This window comes from Mobula birostris, chromosome 3 (assembly GCF_030028105.1).
Source record: "Mobula birostris isolate sMobBir1 chromosome 3, sMobBir1.hap1, whole genome shotgun sequence".
Taxonomy (NCBI): domain Eukaryota; kingdom Metazoa; phylum Chordata; class Chondrichthyes; order Myliobatiformes; family Myliobatidae; genus Mobula; species Mobula birostris.
This window is the reverse complement of record NC_092372.1, coordinates 102,268,790-102,285,018: the sequence shown is the minus strand read 5'-3', so window position 1 is coordinate 102,285,018 and position 16,229 is coordinate 102,268,790. Positions and strand designations below refer to the sequence as shown.

General features: G+C 41.9%; 1 protein-coding gene across 3 annotated transcripts in view; it reads left to right on the top strand.

Moving 5' to 3' along the window:
• The window catches only part of fras1 (Fraser extracellular matrix complex subunit 1), a 564,498-nt gene that overhangs the window by 178,303 nt on the left and 369,966 nt on the right, over positions 1-16,229 (top strand). The gene's annotated exons all lie outside the window — the stretch shown is intronic.

Sequence of the window (16,229 nt, the reverse complement as noted above, 5' to 3'; positions counted from 1 at the left end):
ACATGCCCATCACCTTTGGGTCACAAAGTCAAGTCTAGCCCCAGTCCAACTGGATGATTTCACTGCTGCATTGTATTGCAACACAGGTGTCAGATGAGCTTGCTAACTGAAATTTCCTCGTATATTTCTGCATTCCATGCTGCATGTAGACTGACTACATATTGGGTGGAACAATATCTGTTCAAACCTAAATGTGCATGCTTAAGTGATATTTTAATATCTTTAGTGTAGACTCACCATTATAACATAGAAAATATTCTAAATGACACATGGGGTATCTCCACAAACAGCAGTGGATTATGACCAAATAATCAATTTCAATGATCTTGATTGAGACCCCAAGACATAGGACAGAATTAGGCCATTCGGCCAGTGAGTCTGTTCTGCCATTCTATCTTGGCTGAATTATTATCCCTTTCAACCCCATTCTCCTGCCTTCTACGCCTATTCTTTGGTCCTGACTGAAAAAAGAAACTATCAATCTCAACTTTTAAGTATACTCAATGATACAGCTTCCACAGCCGTCCATGGAATGAATTTCACAGATTCTCCACCCTCTGGCTAAAGAAATTCCTTCTGATCTTATTTCTAAATGGACATCCCTCTATTCAGAGGCTGAGCATTCTGGTCCTAAACTCATCCACTGCAGGAAACATCCTCTGCATATTTACTCTGTCTAGGTCTTTCAATATTCAATAGCTTTCAATGTGATCACCCCTCATTCTTCTAAACTCCAGTGAGTACAGGCCCAGAGCCTTAACCAATAACCCTTTCAGTCCTGAAATTCTCATGAGCTTCCTCTGGACCCTCTCCAATGCCAGCACATCTTTTCTTAGATAAAGGGCCCAAAGCTGCTCACAATACTCCAAGTGCAATCTGACCTTAAAACCTCAATGTGACCTCCTTGCTTTTGTATTGTAGTCCTCTCAAAATAAATGCTAATATTGCATTTGCCTTTCTTACCACTGACTCAATGTGGATGCTAACCTTTAGGGGATCCCCCTCCCCCACCCCCCAAGTCCCTTTGCATCTCTGATTTTTCGATTTTCTCCTTGTTTAGAAATTAGTCTATACCCTTAATGTTTCTACTAACGTGCATGACCATGTAGTTCCCTACAGTATATTCCATCTGCCAAATCTTTGCCTATTCTCTCGATCTGTCTAAGTCCTTTTGTAGACTCCCTGCTTCCTCAATACTACCTGTTCATCCAGCTTTCTTTGTATTGTCTCCAAAGCTGGCCATAAAGCCATCAATTCTGTCATCCAAAGCTTTGACATTCAATGCAAAAAGATGCGGTCCCAATACTGACCGCTGTGGAGTACCGCTAGTCACCAGCAGGCATCCAGAATAGGCCCCTTTTATTCCAACTGTTTGCCTCCTGCCAGTCAGCCAATCTGCTATCCATGCTAGTATCTCCCCTGTAATACCATGGGTTCTTATCTTGTTAAGCAGTCTCATGTACGGCATCTTATCAAAGGCCTTCTGAAAATCCAAGTAGGCAACATCCACCTACTCTCCTTTGTCTCTCCTGCCTGTTATTTCCTCAAAGGATTCCAACAGGTTTGTCAGGCAGGATTTCCCTAATTTATCATGCGCCTCCAAGTGCCTTGAAGCATCATCAGGTAAGTATTACCCTATGATAACAAGGTAGGAGTGCCCTGCTCTTATGGAATATATATCATAGGTTTTTTCAACTCCTCCCGAGGCAACAGATTCTTGAGTGAAAGTGCACTTAGTACTGGAGTGTCAGCCTGAATTTGTATGCCAAAACCTCTGATTGACTTTATGTACAATGAACTGACACTGCTTAATACTTATTTAAGTATATCGCTACAGTATTGTGCAAAGGTCCTAAGCACCCTGATTTTTTTTATATGGTTTCATATGGTATGGCCTCTAAAGAGCCATGATTTCAACATCATCAAGGCTGTCTGGAGAGACAGAAGCAAGCGAGACAGCCTGAATCTGCAGAAGAACTGTGGCAAGTTCTCCAAGATGCTTGGAACAACCTATCAGTTGATTTTCTTGTAAAACTGTCCAGCTTTCTTTGTATTGTCTCGAAAGCTGGCCATAAAGCCATCAATTCTGTCATCCAAAGCTTTGACATTTAATGCAAAAAGAAGCGGTCACAATACTGACTGCTGGAGTCACCAGCAGCCATCCAGAATAGGCCCCCTTTACCACAGAGAATTGATGTGGTTTTAAAGCCAATGAGTGGTCACTCCAAATGTTGTTTTGATTTAGTTCTTTTACTGTTTACTACTCTTTACAGTTTTTTTGATATTTAGAAACTTTTCATTATTTTTGAAAACATCTTCACTTTATAGAATTTTTTTGTGCAGTACTCTAGTAGTCTTCATGTCTTGTTGTGAATGGAATTTTAAATTTCCATCATTTGGACCCAGTTCTAAACCTGAAAAGAGTGCTGTAGCAGATAATTTGTAATGTCATAATTCTTTAGTGAACTTCAGACTTCATTCTGTGGGATTTGTGTCTGTTATTTGGCAGAAACCTTGCATATTAAATCCAGAATATTTAATTACAGGTCAACCTTCACTAATCCTGCACCATTGGGACCTGAGGAGCGCTGGATTAGTGAAAATGCCGAATTACAAAAGGATCACATTAAGCATAATCAGTGCCGGATTATTGAAGGAACTGGATTACAGGTAGTCGGATTAGTGAAGGTCGACCTGTACATTGTTGCATAGAATTTACTAATCGAAAATTATGCAGAGGAAATTGTGCAGAGCATGTGCTGATGTCTGCATCTGAAGCCCTTGTTTGTATTCCTCCACTCACAGAACTGCACAAGGACAAGGTTCATAAAATTTTGCTAAGAAAAATAATTAGAGCCATTAGATTGTTATATTATTGGCTCTGTTGTTGTACTGCAGCTGAAGTTGTAGCCATGTCAAGGTGATTAAAGATTCCTGTCATCTTGAATTGCCCGTGTTTGCTAACCCGCAAAGAACTCTAGTAGAGACCCTTGCTATGGATCATTAATTAAAACACTCTTAATCCAACACATTTCGCTCTATGGCTCCCTCTAGCTGGACTCATGATTCTCCTACCAAACAGGAGAATTTAAATTCAGTTAATTGCCTGTAAATTTTAACCATGGAAGTCTCAGACTGTCAGGGGGAAAAAAAAATGATATGCTTCAGGTTAGGAAATATATCCTTCTTTGTGGTTCTGATGTGTGACTCAAGGCCTGTGGCAGTGTGACTGCTGTCTGACACAACTGACAGAACTACTCAGTGTATTAATTTATAGAATACCTTCATGAGAAGGACTGCACAGTGGTCCATGACTACAGTACCTACTACCTTCTCATTGGCACGGGGTGAGCAATAACTACTTCATCAATAAAGGCTATGTCCTGCCAAATAATAAAAATAGTTCTCTACTTCAAGTCTGTGGAATTGGTTTGATTTCCCTTGTGCTCCACAATTCAGATTTCCCCAGTTTAACTCTCCCACAATCCAGTTCGATCGTTTGGTCTTCCCCCTCCTTTTTTCTGGTGCCATGTTCCTCTTTATTTCCTCTACCCCTTTTTGTTCAAATGGTTTTCAGTTAAAAATTCCTGTGTCATTCCCTGTCTCCATTCCACTCACTCTCTTTGTTGATCCCAGCCTCCAGTGGCTATGTAACAATGACTGTTTCTATTCACTAATAAGTCTGGGTTCCTTAAGGTTGTTACATCTGGGGTTGGGTTAGTGGAGAGAGGCTCCCACTACCTATTGAATGCTCCCAGTGGCGTGTGTCTTAAATAGCCTCTGAGAACCAAGTCTAGCTCCTGGCCTTTACATATGGCCTAGCTACTCTGCCCAGTGGAACATTTCTGCTGACAGGAGGAGGAGCAGAAGAGGGTTACTGGTGCCTTAAACCAGACGCTTTGGCTAGATGGGGATCATCAGCTGTGGTTGGCAGCTTGCCTAGGAGAAGGATAACTCTGATCTCCACTGTCTTGCGTCTATACACACTCATAGGGAAGGCTTCAGGAGTAAATCCTGAGCAAAACTCTGGAGCTGGAGTCCGTAAGGCAGTCCTGTGTTGACTTCAATGATGACTGGCATCTCCTGCAACACCACTGGTGCCAAATTGTATGGGTCTCTGCCACTCCTTTGGATTCATCAGCTGTATGGGGAGAGGGAGCCTTCTTCATGGGCAAAAGCTTGCTGTCCATATTGTACTGCCCTGGCTTGTGTATCATGTAAACCAGCGGTCCCCAACCACCGGGCCGCAGAGCATGCGCTACCGGGCCGCAAGGAAGAGATATGGTTTGGTCAGCTGCACCTTTCCTCATTCCCTGTCACGGCCACTGATCAGCCATTACGCATGCGAGGTCATGACCTGCGCGTCATCCGTGTCAGGGCGGGAAGGCGAGCAACTCCTCGAGCTTGCAAATGCTGCCGGGCTGAAAAGTATGTTTGACATCACATCTCTGTCGTCATTTTGGATCAAAGTCAAGGCTAAATATCCTGAGATAGCCACGAAAGCACTGAAAACGTTGCTTTCATTTCCAACATTTTTCTGCTAAGCGGAGCTTTCTGCAATGAATGCAACAAAAACTAAATTGCGGAATAGACTGGACATAAGGAACCCCCTTCGAGTATTGATGTCTCCCATCACCCCTCGATAGGACGGTGTTGTTGCAGGGAAACAAGCCCAGGGCTCCCGCTGATTCAGCAATATTGGTGTGTTACAATGATTTTATATATTCATACGGGGCAAATATGTGCTGTGCGTTTAATATCCAAATATTACTTAAAATGTTATGATGCTATTGACTTATATAACCGTATAACAATTACAGCACGGAAACAGGCCATCTCGGCCCTTCTAGTCCGTGCCGAACGCTACTCTCAACTAGTCCCGCCGACCTGCACTCAACCCATAACCCTCCATTCCTTTCTTATCCATATACCTATCCAATTTTTCTTTAGATGATAATATCGAACCTGCTTCTGCCACTTCTACTGGAAGTTCGTTCAACACTTCAAGCTCCCCTGATAATTGACTTATCATTATATCCATGCGAGGAAAATATGCGCTGTGTGTTTAATATTAAATTCATTAGATAAACCCTTTTAGAAACAAAATTGAGTGTATTACCCACTTATCACCTATATTCCAGTAGTGATTAACACCTCCCCCAAACAGAATCGTCAAAAAGGATTTGCCTTGGTGGTGGGGGGGGGGAGGAATCGACAGGTAACGACGCGCATGCGCATTGGTGCCCACGCAAGGCTTCATGGTCATTGTAGTCTTTTGGGTAAACAACGCATTTGACTGCTACTCTTGTTCGTTGGCAACCCTCCCCCTCCCCCCCCGGTCGGCCGATATTGTCAATATTAAACCGGTCCGCAGTGCAAAAAAGGGTGGGGACCCCTGATGTAGACAGCCGAGTCACAATATCCATGATCGACTCCAATTAATGGAGGGCCTCAATCAGCCACAGTGAGCAAATAAATAAGTGATAATCAGGATCCACTCCAAGAATGCCACATTCTTCAGTCACCCCTTCACCCACAGCTGTCCTGGTAAGTATCAAGACCAACTACTTTGTAATAATAATTATTTATCAAAGGATGTGGCTGTATTGGAGAGCCTGCAGAGAAGATTCACCTGGATTAAGAGGCTTCAGTTATGGCGAAAGATTGTAAAGGTGGGGCTTGTTCTCCCTGGAGGAAAGTCAGCTAAAGGGTGACTCGATGCAGATATAAATGTTTATGAGATGGTTAAAATCTTTTTTCCCATGGTAAAACAGAGGAATCAGTTTAAGATGAGAGAAAAGAGTTTAAAGGAGATCTGAGGGGTAAGATATTTTACATGGTTGCTATCTGGAATTTGGTGCCAGAGAAGGTCATGGAATCCGATACAGTTTGTTAAGTTTGAGACATTTAGGTGGGCACTGCAGTAGGTAAAAGCACAGAAAGATACCATTCTTTTTCAGGCAGGTTGTCAGAAGAATTGGCATGGACACTGTCCTAAAGGGCTTGATTCTGCTCTAGGACTGATGTCTATTATTATTCTTTGTGCATTGAATTGAATATTTTCCTCTGCCGAGCAAGGTATAAAGGTCTCACAAAAACTTGTTCAGAATTGCTGGGGTTGACTCCTTCTGAAAACTGTGTTTCTGATTAAATGTCACAGTTTGGGATTAAATATGCAGCAGTGGATGCCTGGTGTTTTGTTTCAGGGTGGTAATTAGATAGAATGATTTCCAGTGAGTGATGGTTAGATAATTTGATTATGTTGGTCTTCTTGGCTGAATTCCAGTCTTGCAATTTTGGCAATTTGTTGAGTTATTTCAAGGCAGTTCTTGCGAGGCTCTACTCGTGCATGGAAGCTTAGTCAGCTGGAGCATAGATCAGAAAATTATCTCAGACTGTAGCAAACTTAGTTTGTGACACTCTTAATTTGTAAATGATTAAAATTAATTCAGCATAACTCAGGTGCCTTACAAATTGGGTGTGCTGATCTGTGTCACTGATTCTTCAATATACTCCTCAGTCTGGAATTTGCCCCATAATGTTTACCACTGTTTAGGCTGTAAGTGAAAAGATGCTGCCATTGAACATATTGATTGTTTGTGCATCTTATTATTCTGTGAGTTCCTCCTAATTTATTTCCTCAACTTGCTTCCATGCTGGGGCTTGATCCGAAATATCGATCATCCTTTGCCCCCACATATGCTGCTTGACCCGCTGTCTTTTTGGCAGCTTTTTTTTTGCTCCAGGTTCTAACATCTGCAGACTCTTGTAGTCATGATACATTATCATTTATGACCAAGTTATTACAACATTTATTTTCTTCACATCAGTTTGCAAGGACTGAAAAAGATGCAAAGGTCTTCAACTTGCTCCTTCAACTGGTTCCCTTACACAGATGCTGCCTGACTTGCTGAGAGTTCCAGCATTTTTGTTTTTTTTTTCACTTTATTTTGTTCCTCTATTTGGAAGCATTTCATCAAATTTCACTTATGAATTTTGTTATGAATTAAGAGTATAATTGTTTTATTTTTACTTTTGTCTAATTTATAAGAAAAATTCATTCATGACTGTTTTTATATTAACCTGCAAATTTTAGCTTCGATGTTTTCCCAAAATAAAATAATGGTATTTTCTAACAGAGCACTTGTTTAGATCAATGTGTGAACAATACTTCAGTATTAACTGCTTAACACCAACTCGAGCTGCTGCAAACAATGCTTCCTGTACATCATCCTCAACATCTACAATGATATCAGGATGCGGATTTGACACAACATGAAGTAAAAGCAGAGGATGCTGTAATTACTTAGGTGGTCAGACAACATTTGAGGAGAGAGAAAAACAGATACATTATTAATCCTGTTGTCTTCTTCATAGATGCCACCTGACGTAAATATTTCCAACAATATGTTGATACTTTTGATTTGATTTGCATTTTTACTGTCCTATTTTACATAGTGATTTGAATATTCTGTTTTCATAAATTTAGTGTGATTATTTTAATAAGCCAACTTTTCACTTTTGAAAATGATAAATAAACTTTACAGTTTAGTGCTAAGTGATGTGGATCGGGTCTGTGAGTTGATGTTAGCTAAGGCAGCAACTGAGATGCTGCAGTTGGTTTCAATAATACCTGCTGAAAATGCTCATTCATTAGGTGAGGACACAATTTCCTCTATACCTCCTCCAGAGGAAAGAGCAATTTTCCATGGCTTACTGAGAGTGCTTGGACGAGGTAGAGGGGCAGAAATGTTGGCATGGATGTGGCGCACTGACGGCATGCATTTCTGTATTGTGCAGGTCCGTGACTCCGAGGAGCACAATATATAGACAAGGTTCCGGCAGCTGCACGTTTACTTACATTTATTTTGATACTGCGCGGAAAAGGTCCTTCCAGCCCTTCTTTGGACTTTGGGAGGAAGCCGGAGCACCTGAAGAAAACCCACACAGTCACAGACGAAACATACTAACTCCTTAAAGGCAGCAGTGAGCATTGAACCTGGGTTGCCAGGAGTGTAAAGCGTTGTGTTGACCACTATGCTACCGTGTGGCCCAAAATCACAGGTCATTAGTTTGTTCATAGAAAGGCAAGAAAGGGAATAATAACTAAAATTAAAACGATTTAGGAATACTGCCATATACACAGACAAGCTTATCGTTACTGATTATTTTTACTATTTTACATTTTGCCGAGCCTGGTAGAAATGTCATGGAGTGATTTGCTATTTTCTGCCTTATTTGATGACAAATTCCAAATTCCAGTTGGCAAAGTCACAGGTGGGATTGGTCTTCCGTAAGTGTACTCCCTGACAAGGAGGCTGCCCAGGACTCCAATGCATTGTGGCTCATCAATGCCTGATCTGCTGTTTTTAACCTGAGGACTGTGGAGAAGCACCACTGTCTCCCCTGTTGAGTAAAACCTAGTAGCTAGAGGCAGAAGAGGCTTCTATCCACCTTTCTCATTATCACTATAACAGACAGCCAAACGTGCTTGGCACTTTCATTTATAGGTTGAGGAATGGAATGGTGCACCGTTTTGAAAAATTAACACTACAAGGAGCAAACTCAGAAACTGTAATGCTGTTCTCACTTAGAGCTGTTTAAAAAACAAACCATCTTTTCTCATCCTTCTAATGTTTTGAGTTAGCAAAATGTCACATTTAATTAACCAATTAAGCATCTAATATACAATTTTTCGCCTACCATTTCGGTTTTTAATTTCTCGGCTTTCTTCTCAATGTTCATGTGTAAAACCTTAAAAACAAATCTACTTCAAGAATAATTTATATTATATGTTATTTTCAAAGTCCATAAATCTTTTTTTTTCTGGATTTTGGTGATCTTCAGGCTGAGCTCTGCTGAAACTTTCGGTTAGGTGGTGGCATGCATACATGCAGCAGCTTTTTTCTTTATTAGATGTGTTTTTATACATGGTAAAACTATTTTTGTCTCTGATAACTACATGTACAGCACATCTAAGGCATCAGTGAGCTGCTCATTGTTGGTGGATTAGACGGCCGGGCTGTTGTAAGAGTCGACCAGTGGTTCAGAGAAAGTGAGTTGGCCCGCTGGGCTGAGAGAGTCGTGTTCGGCTGAGGGATTTGAGTTAAGCTGTTGGTTTGACTTTGGAAGAGCTTAACTGGGTGCAGACCAGGCTACTGCCTGCTACTTGAAGGCACCAGAATTGGTGCCTCCAAGTTGAGGCGAAGGCGGCATGTAGTGAAACCGTGAGTGAATGTCTTGGATGGTTCTCTTGCGATCACAAAACCCTGTTGGACATTAATTGCCACAGGCCTGCTTCCCTTGTTTGGTGAATAGAAAGGTGACGAGACAGCAGTGTCACCTTTGTTGTAGTGAGGACTAGGCCTGTAGACGCAGGCTTGTGTTGTAGTGTGGCATCCGGGCTTGTTTGGGGGTGGAGGCTCCCATTTGTGCTGCCCTCCAGTGTTGGATTGGTGGATGCAGGCTGGACTGCTGGGAACTATCAATTTGTGGGCCTTGTTGCTCAGGGTCTTGGAATACAAATGAGTTTTCTTATGTGACTACATATATTTTTTTCTCCCTTTCTCTCTTTCTCTTTATTTTGAATACACGTGTATGTTTTTGCATCTTGGCCCCCAGAGGAATGCTGTCTCATTTAGCTGTATCCATGTATAGTTTGAATAACAGTTAAACTTGATGTGATTTGATTTTGATTTGATTTAAGTGGAGAGCTATTGCAAATCTTACACATGAAACAAGTATGAGTAATTGTTGCAGACTTTCTCATAGGTGAGGCCTCTAACTCCACCCAGCAAAATATTATAACTGGTTCTATTTTACCAAGGGCCCTCAGAATCTCACATCTTATATTTTATCATAAAATCACCTTTTCTAAATTCCAATGATTAATAATCCTCCCAATCTGTTCTCAGAAGGCAACATTTTTATTCCAAGGGTTGACTTACAGAGCCTTTTCACCGCTGTTCCCAGGTCTATTTTCAGTGCAGTGACCAACATTGTGCGAGTGTAGTCTCATTAAAGCTATGTCCGAATGTAGCAGCACTTCTTTTGTTTTGTTCTCTGCTACTTTAGCTATCTCCTTTGGGTTGAAGATGAATTGTTTTCAGTAAGTGAAAGGTGCCAGTGTGCTATTTTAATGTGGCATAGCTGTTGAATGTAAGCTACAACCAGGAGGGATAACTTCAGTCAACCTCATTCGCCCCGTCACTGTACAGTTCCCACAACCTTATTGACTCACTTTTAAGGACCTTTCATCTCATGTGCCAGATATTTATTGTTTTTTTTATTTATTATTTCTTTTTTTTCTTTCTTTTTGCATTTGCACAGCTTGTCTTTTGCACACTGGTTGTACCCCCTGATGATGCAGTCTTTCATTGATTCTGTTTTAGTTATTGGATTTATTGAGTATGCCTGCAAGAAAATGAATCTCAGGGTTGTATATGGTGACTTGTAAGTAATTTGATAATAAATTTACTTTGAACTTTGAACATGGCTTTTGTTAGAGCAAGATGACTGGAGGGCTAGCTGTGCTTGATAGACTTGCTTCATGCACAAGTGGGCGGATGTGTGCATTTACACAATCAACCAGGTGTGAACATGCAGGTGGGCAGGCACACAGGCAGATGTGTACACACACGGGCAGATAAACACATATGCAGACAGCTACGTACGGCTATGTATTCATGCTCTAACTACAAACAGGAACATTTTATCCTCAAGTATGACACATAGCAATGTTCTTGCCCTCACACTTTTCCCTAATTCTCTTTCCTCCTTACTTCCCCTCCCCCTTTTTCTCCCTTTCTCTCTTGCCCCAGCTCTCTTAATTCCCCCCCCCCCGCATTCTCTTTTCCTTACTACTCTCCCTTTAGCACCCCAGGTTACCCAATAGTCCACTCTCCAGACATTCCAGACTCCTTCCCAGGAAGAGGTTGCCCCTACAGCCGCTGTTTGCTCACTCCAAGCCTGCTCCCTCACCACTGACATACATCTGCCAGTGTAGTCTGAGGCTCATGGTCACCCACAGCTTGGTTACTGAGCTAGGCTATACATCTGCTGGCATCACTCTTTGGGAGAATGCCGATAATCACGGAGTTGTTTCAGCACCTGTCTGAGGGAAGTCAAGTCCAAGTCTCTACAGTTTTCAGATGCTATGATCTGCATTTGCACTACAACTGCGGTACCACATTGACATTCCATCAAGCTTTAGAATGGAGGTCAGCCCTTGGAGTCACCACATTTAAATGCTATTCTGGTTTTCTATTTTTCCTGCTGAGTGGATTTCCTCATGTTTATCCAATTTACATTGCATCCACAGTCATTTGCTCACTTACTTAACCAATAACATCTCTTTGCAAATACGTTCTGTCCTACTCACAATCTACATTCCCACCTACAGTATCTGCATGCACTTGCATCACATAAAATGCAAGAAGAAATCAGCAGGTCAGGTGATATCTATGGAAATGAATAGACAGTCGACCTTTCAGGTTGAGTCTGTTCTTCAGGACTGGAAGGAGGATAGCTGTAAGGTGATGGATGAAGCCAGGTGGGTAGGAAAGATGAAGGGCTGGAGAGGAAGGTATCTTATAGGAGAGGACAGTGGACCATTGGAAAAAGGGAAGGAGGAGGGGACCCTGTGGGAGGTGATAAGCAATTGAGAAGAGGTAAGAGACCAGAGTGGGGAATAGAAGAAGAGGGGAGGGGGAAGAATATTTTTTTACCAGAAAAAATTGATGTTCATATTGTTACGTTACCGGCAACAATGAATATTAATCGAGACAGGTTATATAAAAACAACCAAATATTTATTAAGTATGTAGAAACGATAAGGGAAAAAAAAACAAAGGAAAACTTTAACCGGAGGTTAACAGGTACACAGCCGTTCACCAACTCCACTCGGCTCTGGTTCTTAAAGTGTTAAATGTGGAAACAGTTCTTAAAGCGATACAGTCAGATACAGTTCTTAAAGCGATAACTTCGAAAGTCCAACAGTTTTATACATTCAATTTGGAGAGACTTCTCTGGAGAAGGATTTCTTCACAGATGCACCTTTATTGCTGGTTCTGTCCACAGGATTCCCGATGCCGAAAGTGAACAGTTTAAATCGACTGACCTTAAATTCCTTTTAGAGAGAGAGAGCCTTTGTGCATGAACTCATTGCGCTTTTACAAGAGTTACCTCGATGCAGGTTCTGTCCAACGAAGACTCAATATGGTCGATTCTTTATTAAACTGCCAAACGATGCCGACTTCTCTCGATCCTTCACTTCGATGAATTCTTCACTCTCCCTTCAAAACTGTCGGAATTGAGTAAATTGGCACTTCCAGCCACAAATTTCCAGTTCAAATACAATATCTTGTAAGAGAACGCACCTTCTGTTTTAAAAATGAAACTGCGTCACAAAACAAACACGCAACAGAAACGGAGGCACAACATGTTCTACCTGGAAATCTACAAACTCAAAAACCCATTGCGTCACCTGAGTCGACCCTTATATAGTCACGGGGCACATGTCATCACGTGACCTCACATCGGCGGGAAAATCATATCAGGTGACCTCCAAAAGACCATTACATCATTCTCACAAAAAAAAAACAGATCTCCTTGAGCATGTAACAATATCATCAGGTTAGAGACTACCCAAATGGAATTGATGTTCATGTCATCAGGTTAGAGACAACTCAAATGGGATCTGAGCTGTTGCTTCTCCACCCTGAGGCAACACTTCCAGGTGAGGCAAAACTCCACCTGTGAATCTGCTGGTGTCGTCAACTGTGTCTGGTGCTCCCGATGCGGCCTCCTCTATATGGCCACCCCCTTCTCTTGTGTCATGATATGGCCACCCTCAGGATGAAGGAGCATCATCTTGTATTCCATCTGGGTAGCCTCCAACCTGATGGCATGAAAGTAATTTCCTTCTCCCATCCCATCTTTTGTTCCCCACTCTGGCCTCTTACCTCTTCTTACCTGCCTATTACCTTCCTGGGGTCCCCTCCTCCTTCCCTTTCTCCTGTGGTCCACTGTCCTCCCATCAGCTTCCTTCGTCTTGGGACAGTGGCTTCACCTATCACCTTTTAGCTATCCTCCTTCCCATCCCCCCCTTCCTTTCCAGTCCTGAAGAAGCATCTTGGCCCAAAAGGGTGACTCTTTATTCCTCTCCATGGCTGCTGTCTGACCTGCTGATTCCCTCCAGTAAGCATTTTGTGTGTGTTGCTGTGGATTTCCAGCATCTGCAGATTTTCTCATCTTCATGATTGCATGCACTTTCCTGGTCCCGTCATCTAAAGAATTAAATGAAAAATAGATGTGGCTCCAGCATTGATACCTTTGAGATTACATTCCTTCCAGAGTTTACAAAATGCCAATTTTATGGACATCCATGTATATGAATGAGTGTTTTGGATCTAATTGGATGGATGTGGATATATTTGCTGGATTATAGGCATCTTCTGCTAGGGGTATGGGGTATTCCACCAGCTTTCTCTCTCCATCAACCTCTCTCTCCTTCCGCCTGTCCCATCTCCCCAACTACACCAGGTGTGAGGTCCAAAAGCTAAGCAGACTCACGTGCTTGGTTATGGAATCAGTGAGGATGGCTGCCAGCCACTCTTTCCCATCTTCTCCCTCTCCCATTGCAGCTGTTTCTTTGATCCTCTGTTTCTTTTCATTTCCAACTTACAAAAAAAAAGGGTTATAACCAGTTTTTGGGAGCAGAATCCTGTTGTAGCCCAAGGACTGCCTGTACTTACAGGTAACTATCCATACATTCTGCTGTCTGTCAATTAACACATTCTCTAGTGAACAGATTGTTTAGCCTCCTGTCCATGAATCCTTAACTTGAGGAGTAAGATTTCATATGCTACATTATACCTATAGGTGGATCCCCAATGTGCCCTCATGTTTGTTAGACAAGATTTTTATTCATAAAACCACATTGGTTGGTGCTGGAATGTGTGACTATTTGGGCGTATTCTGGAGTTAGGGTATATGACAAATATTAAGTTCAGTAGCAGCCATTCCTCAGATTTGAACGTGGATTGTAGATTGAATGCAGCTCTGAACAGTAGTTTTCCTGGAGTTGCTATCAAACCTGACAATGCTGATTAGCACTCATTTTGGGTGTCTGGAGTGTGAGTGCAAAGAAGGAAGTGTGAAATTAAATGTAATTAAAGGAAGCATTGTAGATACATTGGAACAGTAGAATTGTCCTGCTGTTATCTTTGATCTTTGGCAGTATAAAGGTTGCATGTAATTTTGGGTTGAGAGGCCTCTTCCTCCAAGAGTGTCTCATTTGGTTGAATAAAACACTTCTATATCCATTAGCAAAAGTAGCAACAGTTCTCTACTTGTTTTATGTCTTCCCCATTTATTCTCAGCCTGCAGATAGGATTTTCCTTCTTTTTGGATATCACCATACTGGGTGACATCAGATGGCAGGTACGACACGGACATCGAAAGAAGAATAGGGATGGCAAAATACACCTTTACGAGAATGAAGAGTATACTGACTGATACTAAACTAAAGTAACCCGCCTAAGGGTACTGAAATGTTACATTTATCCAGTTATGTTTTATGGCTCAGAATGTTGGACAATATCTAGTAACATGAGGAAACGAATTGAAGCAGCAGAGATGTGGTTTTTGAGGAGGATGCAAAGAATATCATGGATGAAATGAATATCTAATGAGGATGTCATGAACAGAGCAAACACAAAAAGAGAAATAATGTATGAGTTCATGAAAAGGCAACGTAACTTCATTAGACGTGATTAGGAAAGAGGAGTTAGAATGCACGGTAATTATGGGAAAGATTGAAGGGAAGAAAGCAAGAGGAAGACAAAGACAAATGATGATGGAGATAGCAGTCAGAGAACTGGAAATGAATACCAATGAATTGATCCACTTGACCCGAGACAGGAGTGTGTGGACCATGGCAGTCAAAGCTCAAACTGGGCACGGCACCTGATGATGATGATGATGTCCACTAGCTTCACTGTTTCTCTGGTGACTTTGTTCACGTTAAACATGGCGACACTTGCGGGCTGCCCCCAGCACATCCCGAGATTGTGTTGATTGTTAACGTACACATTATATTTCACAGTACATCTGGCTGTACGTGTGATAAATAAGACTGAATCTCAATATTGACTCCACCTTCATGATAATCTGAGTCCCTAAGTGAGATAACAATAGGAACTAACTACCTGAAGTGTGGCAGAGGTGTGTTCTTGGCATTATTAATGCTGCTGTCTCCCCTTTTCTTCTTGTCCCAGGCTGACAGCTGGCTCCGTACCACTGCTATTAACTCTCAAGTGTTTTTACAGGGTTTAGCCTGTGTGTAATGTTCCACCTCAGGAGAGACTGCTTGATTGTGACCTAATGCCTTGAGCAGCTGAGGAGATAAATACTGTAGTAGCTCAGGGGATCTGAAAATCCTGGAACTTGATAGGTGTAATCAATTTGCCCAGACTTGTGGGGAATTTCAATGTTAGATCCTCGTGTTTGCCATGGCAACAGTGAAAACATAAATAGAATATCTCCCTTTGAATTCAGTGCTGACATAATGCTAATGACAAAGAATGAGGCGTTTGACATCAAACCATCACTGTCGGGATTGGTTGCATGGTGTTATGTTACCACAGGTCTGGACTAAGTCCCTCCGTGGCAGCTGGAGAACTTGCACCCACTCAACTCAACCAATTCTGGAATAAAGGCCTATTATCAGCAGTAGTGACCATGACGGCACCAGATAATGTTAAGAATCTATCCAGCTCATTAATATCTTTCAGGGAAGGAAGTGTCACATAGTTTTCCTGTTTAGCCCAGATGTCATTCTAGTCTGTAGCAAATCCATCATAATTGTTCTCTGGAATAGCTCGGCATGCCTATTAAACTGCTAATATGCACTGAACTGCTAAAGCACAACAAGATAAGAATTTTACTGGTTGGATCACGGAAATTGATGAACTCCAAGCGATATATTGCCCAACTCAGCAACTGTGTACAATCTTTGTAATTAACAACTGGGGTCATGCCAATGTTGCAGAGCCTTCCTTCAGCATAACGAACTAATAGCTGACATGGTCAGATCACTTCGGAGTGACACCTTTGATGCCATGTCCCAATGGTCAGTGTTAGTGTTTCTGAATACGTCTTGCTGCACTGGCAGAACAGACTTTGCCAGCAGTGTACAGTGGCACGTGGTCAGGCGAGAGTAGGTCAGG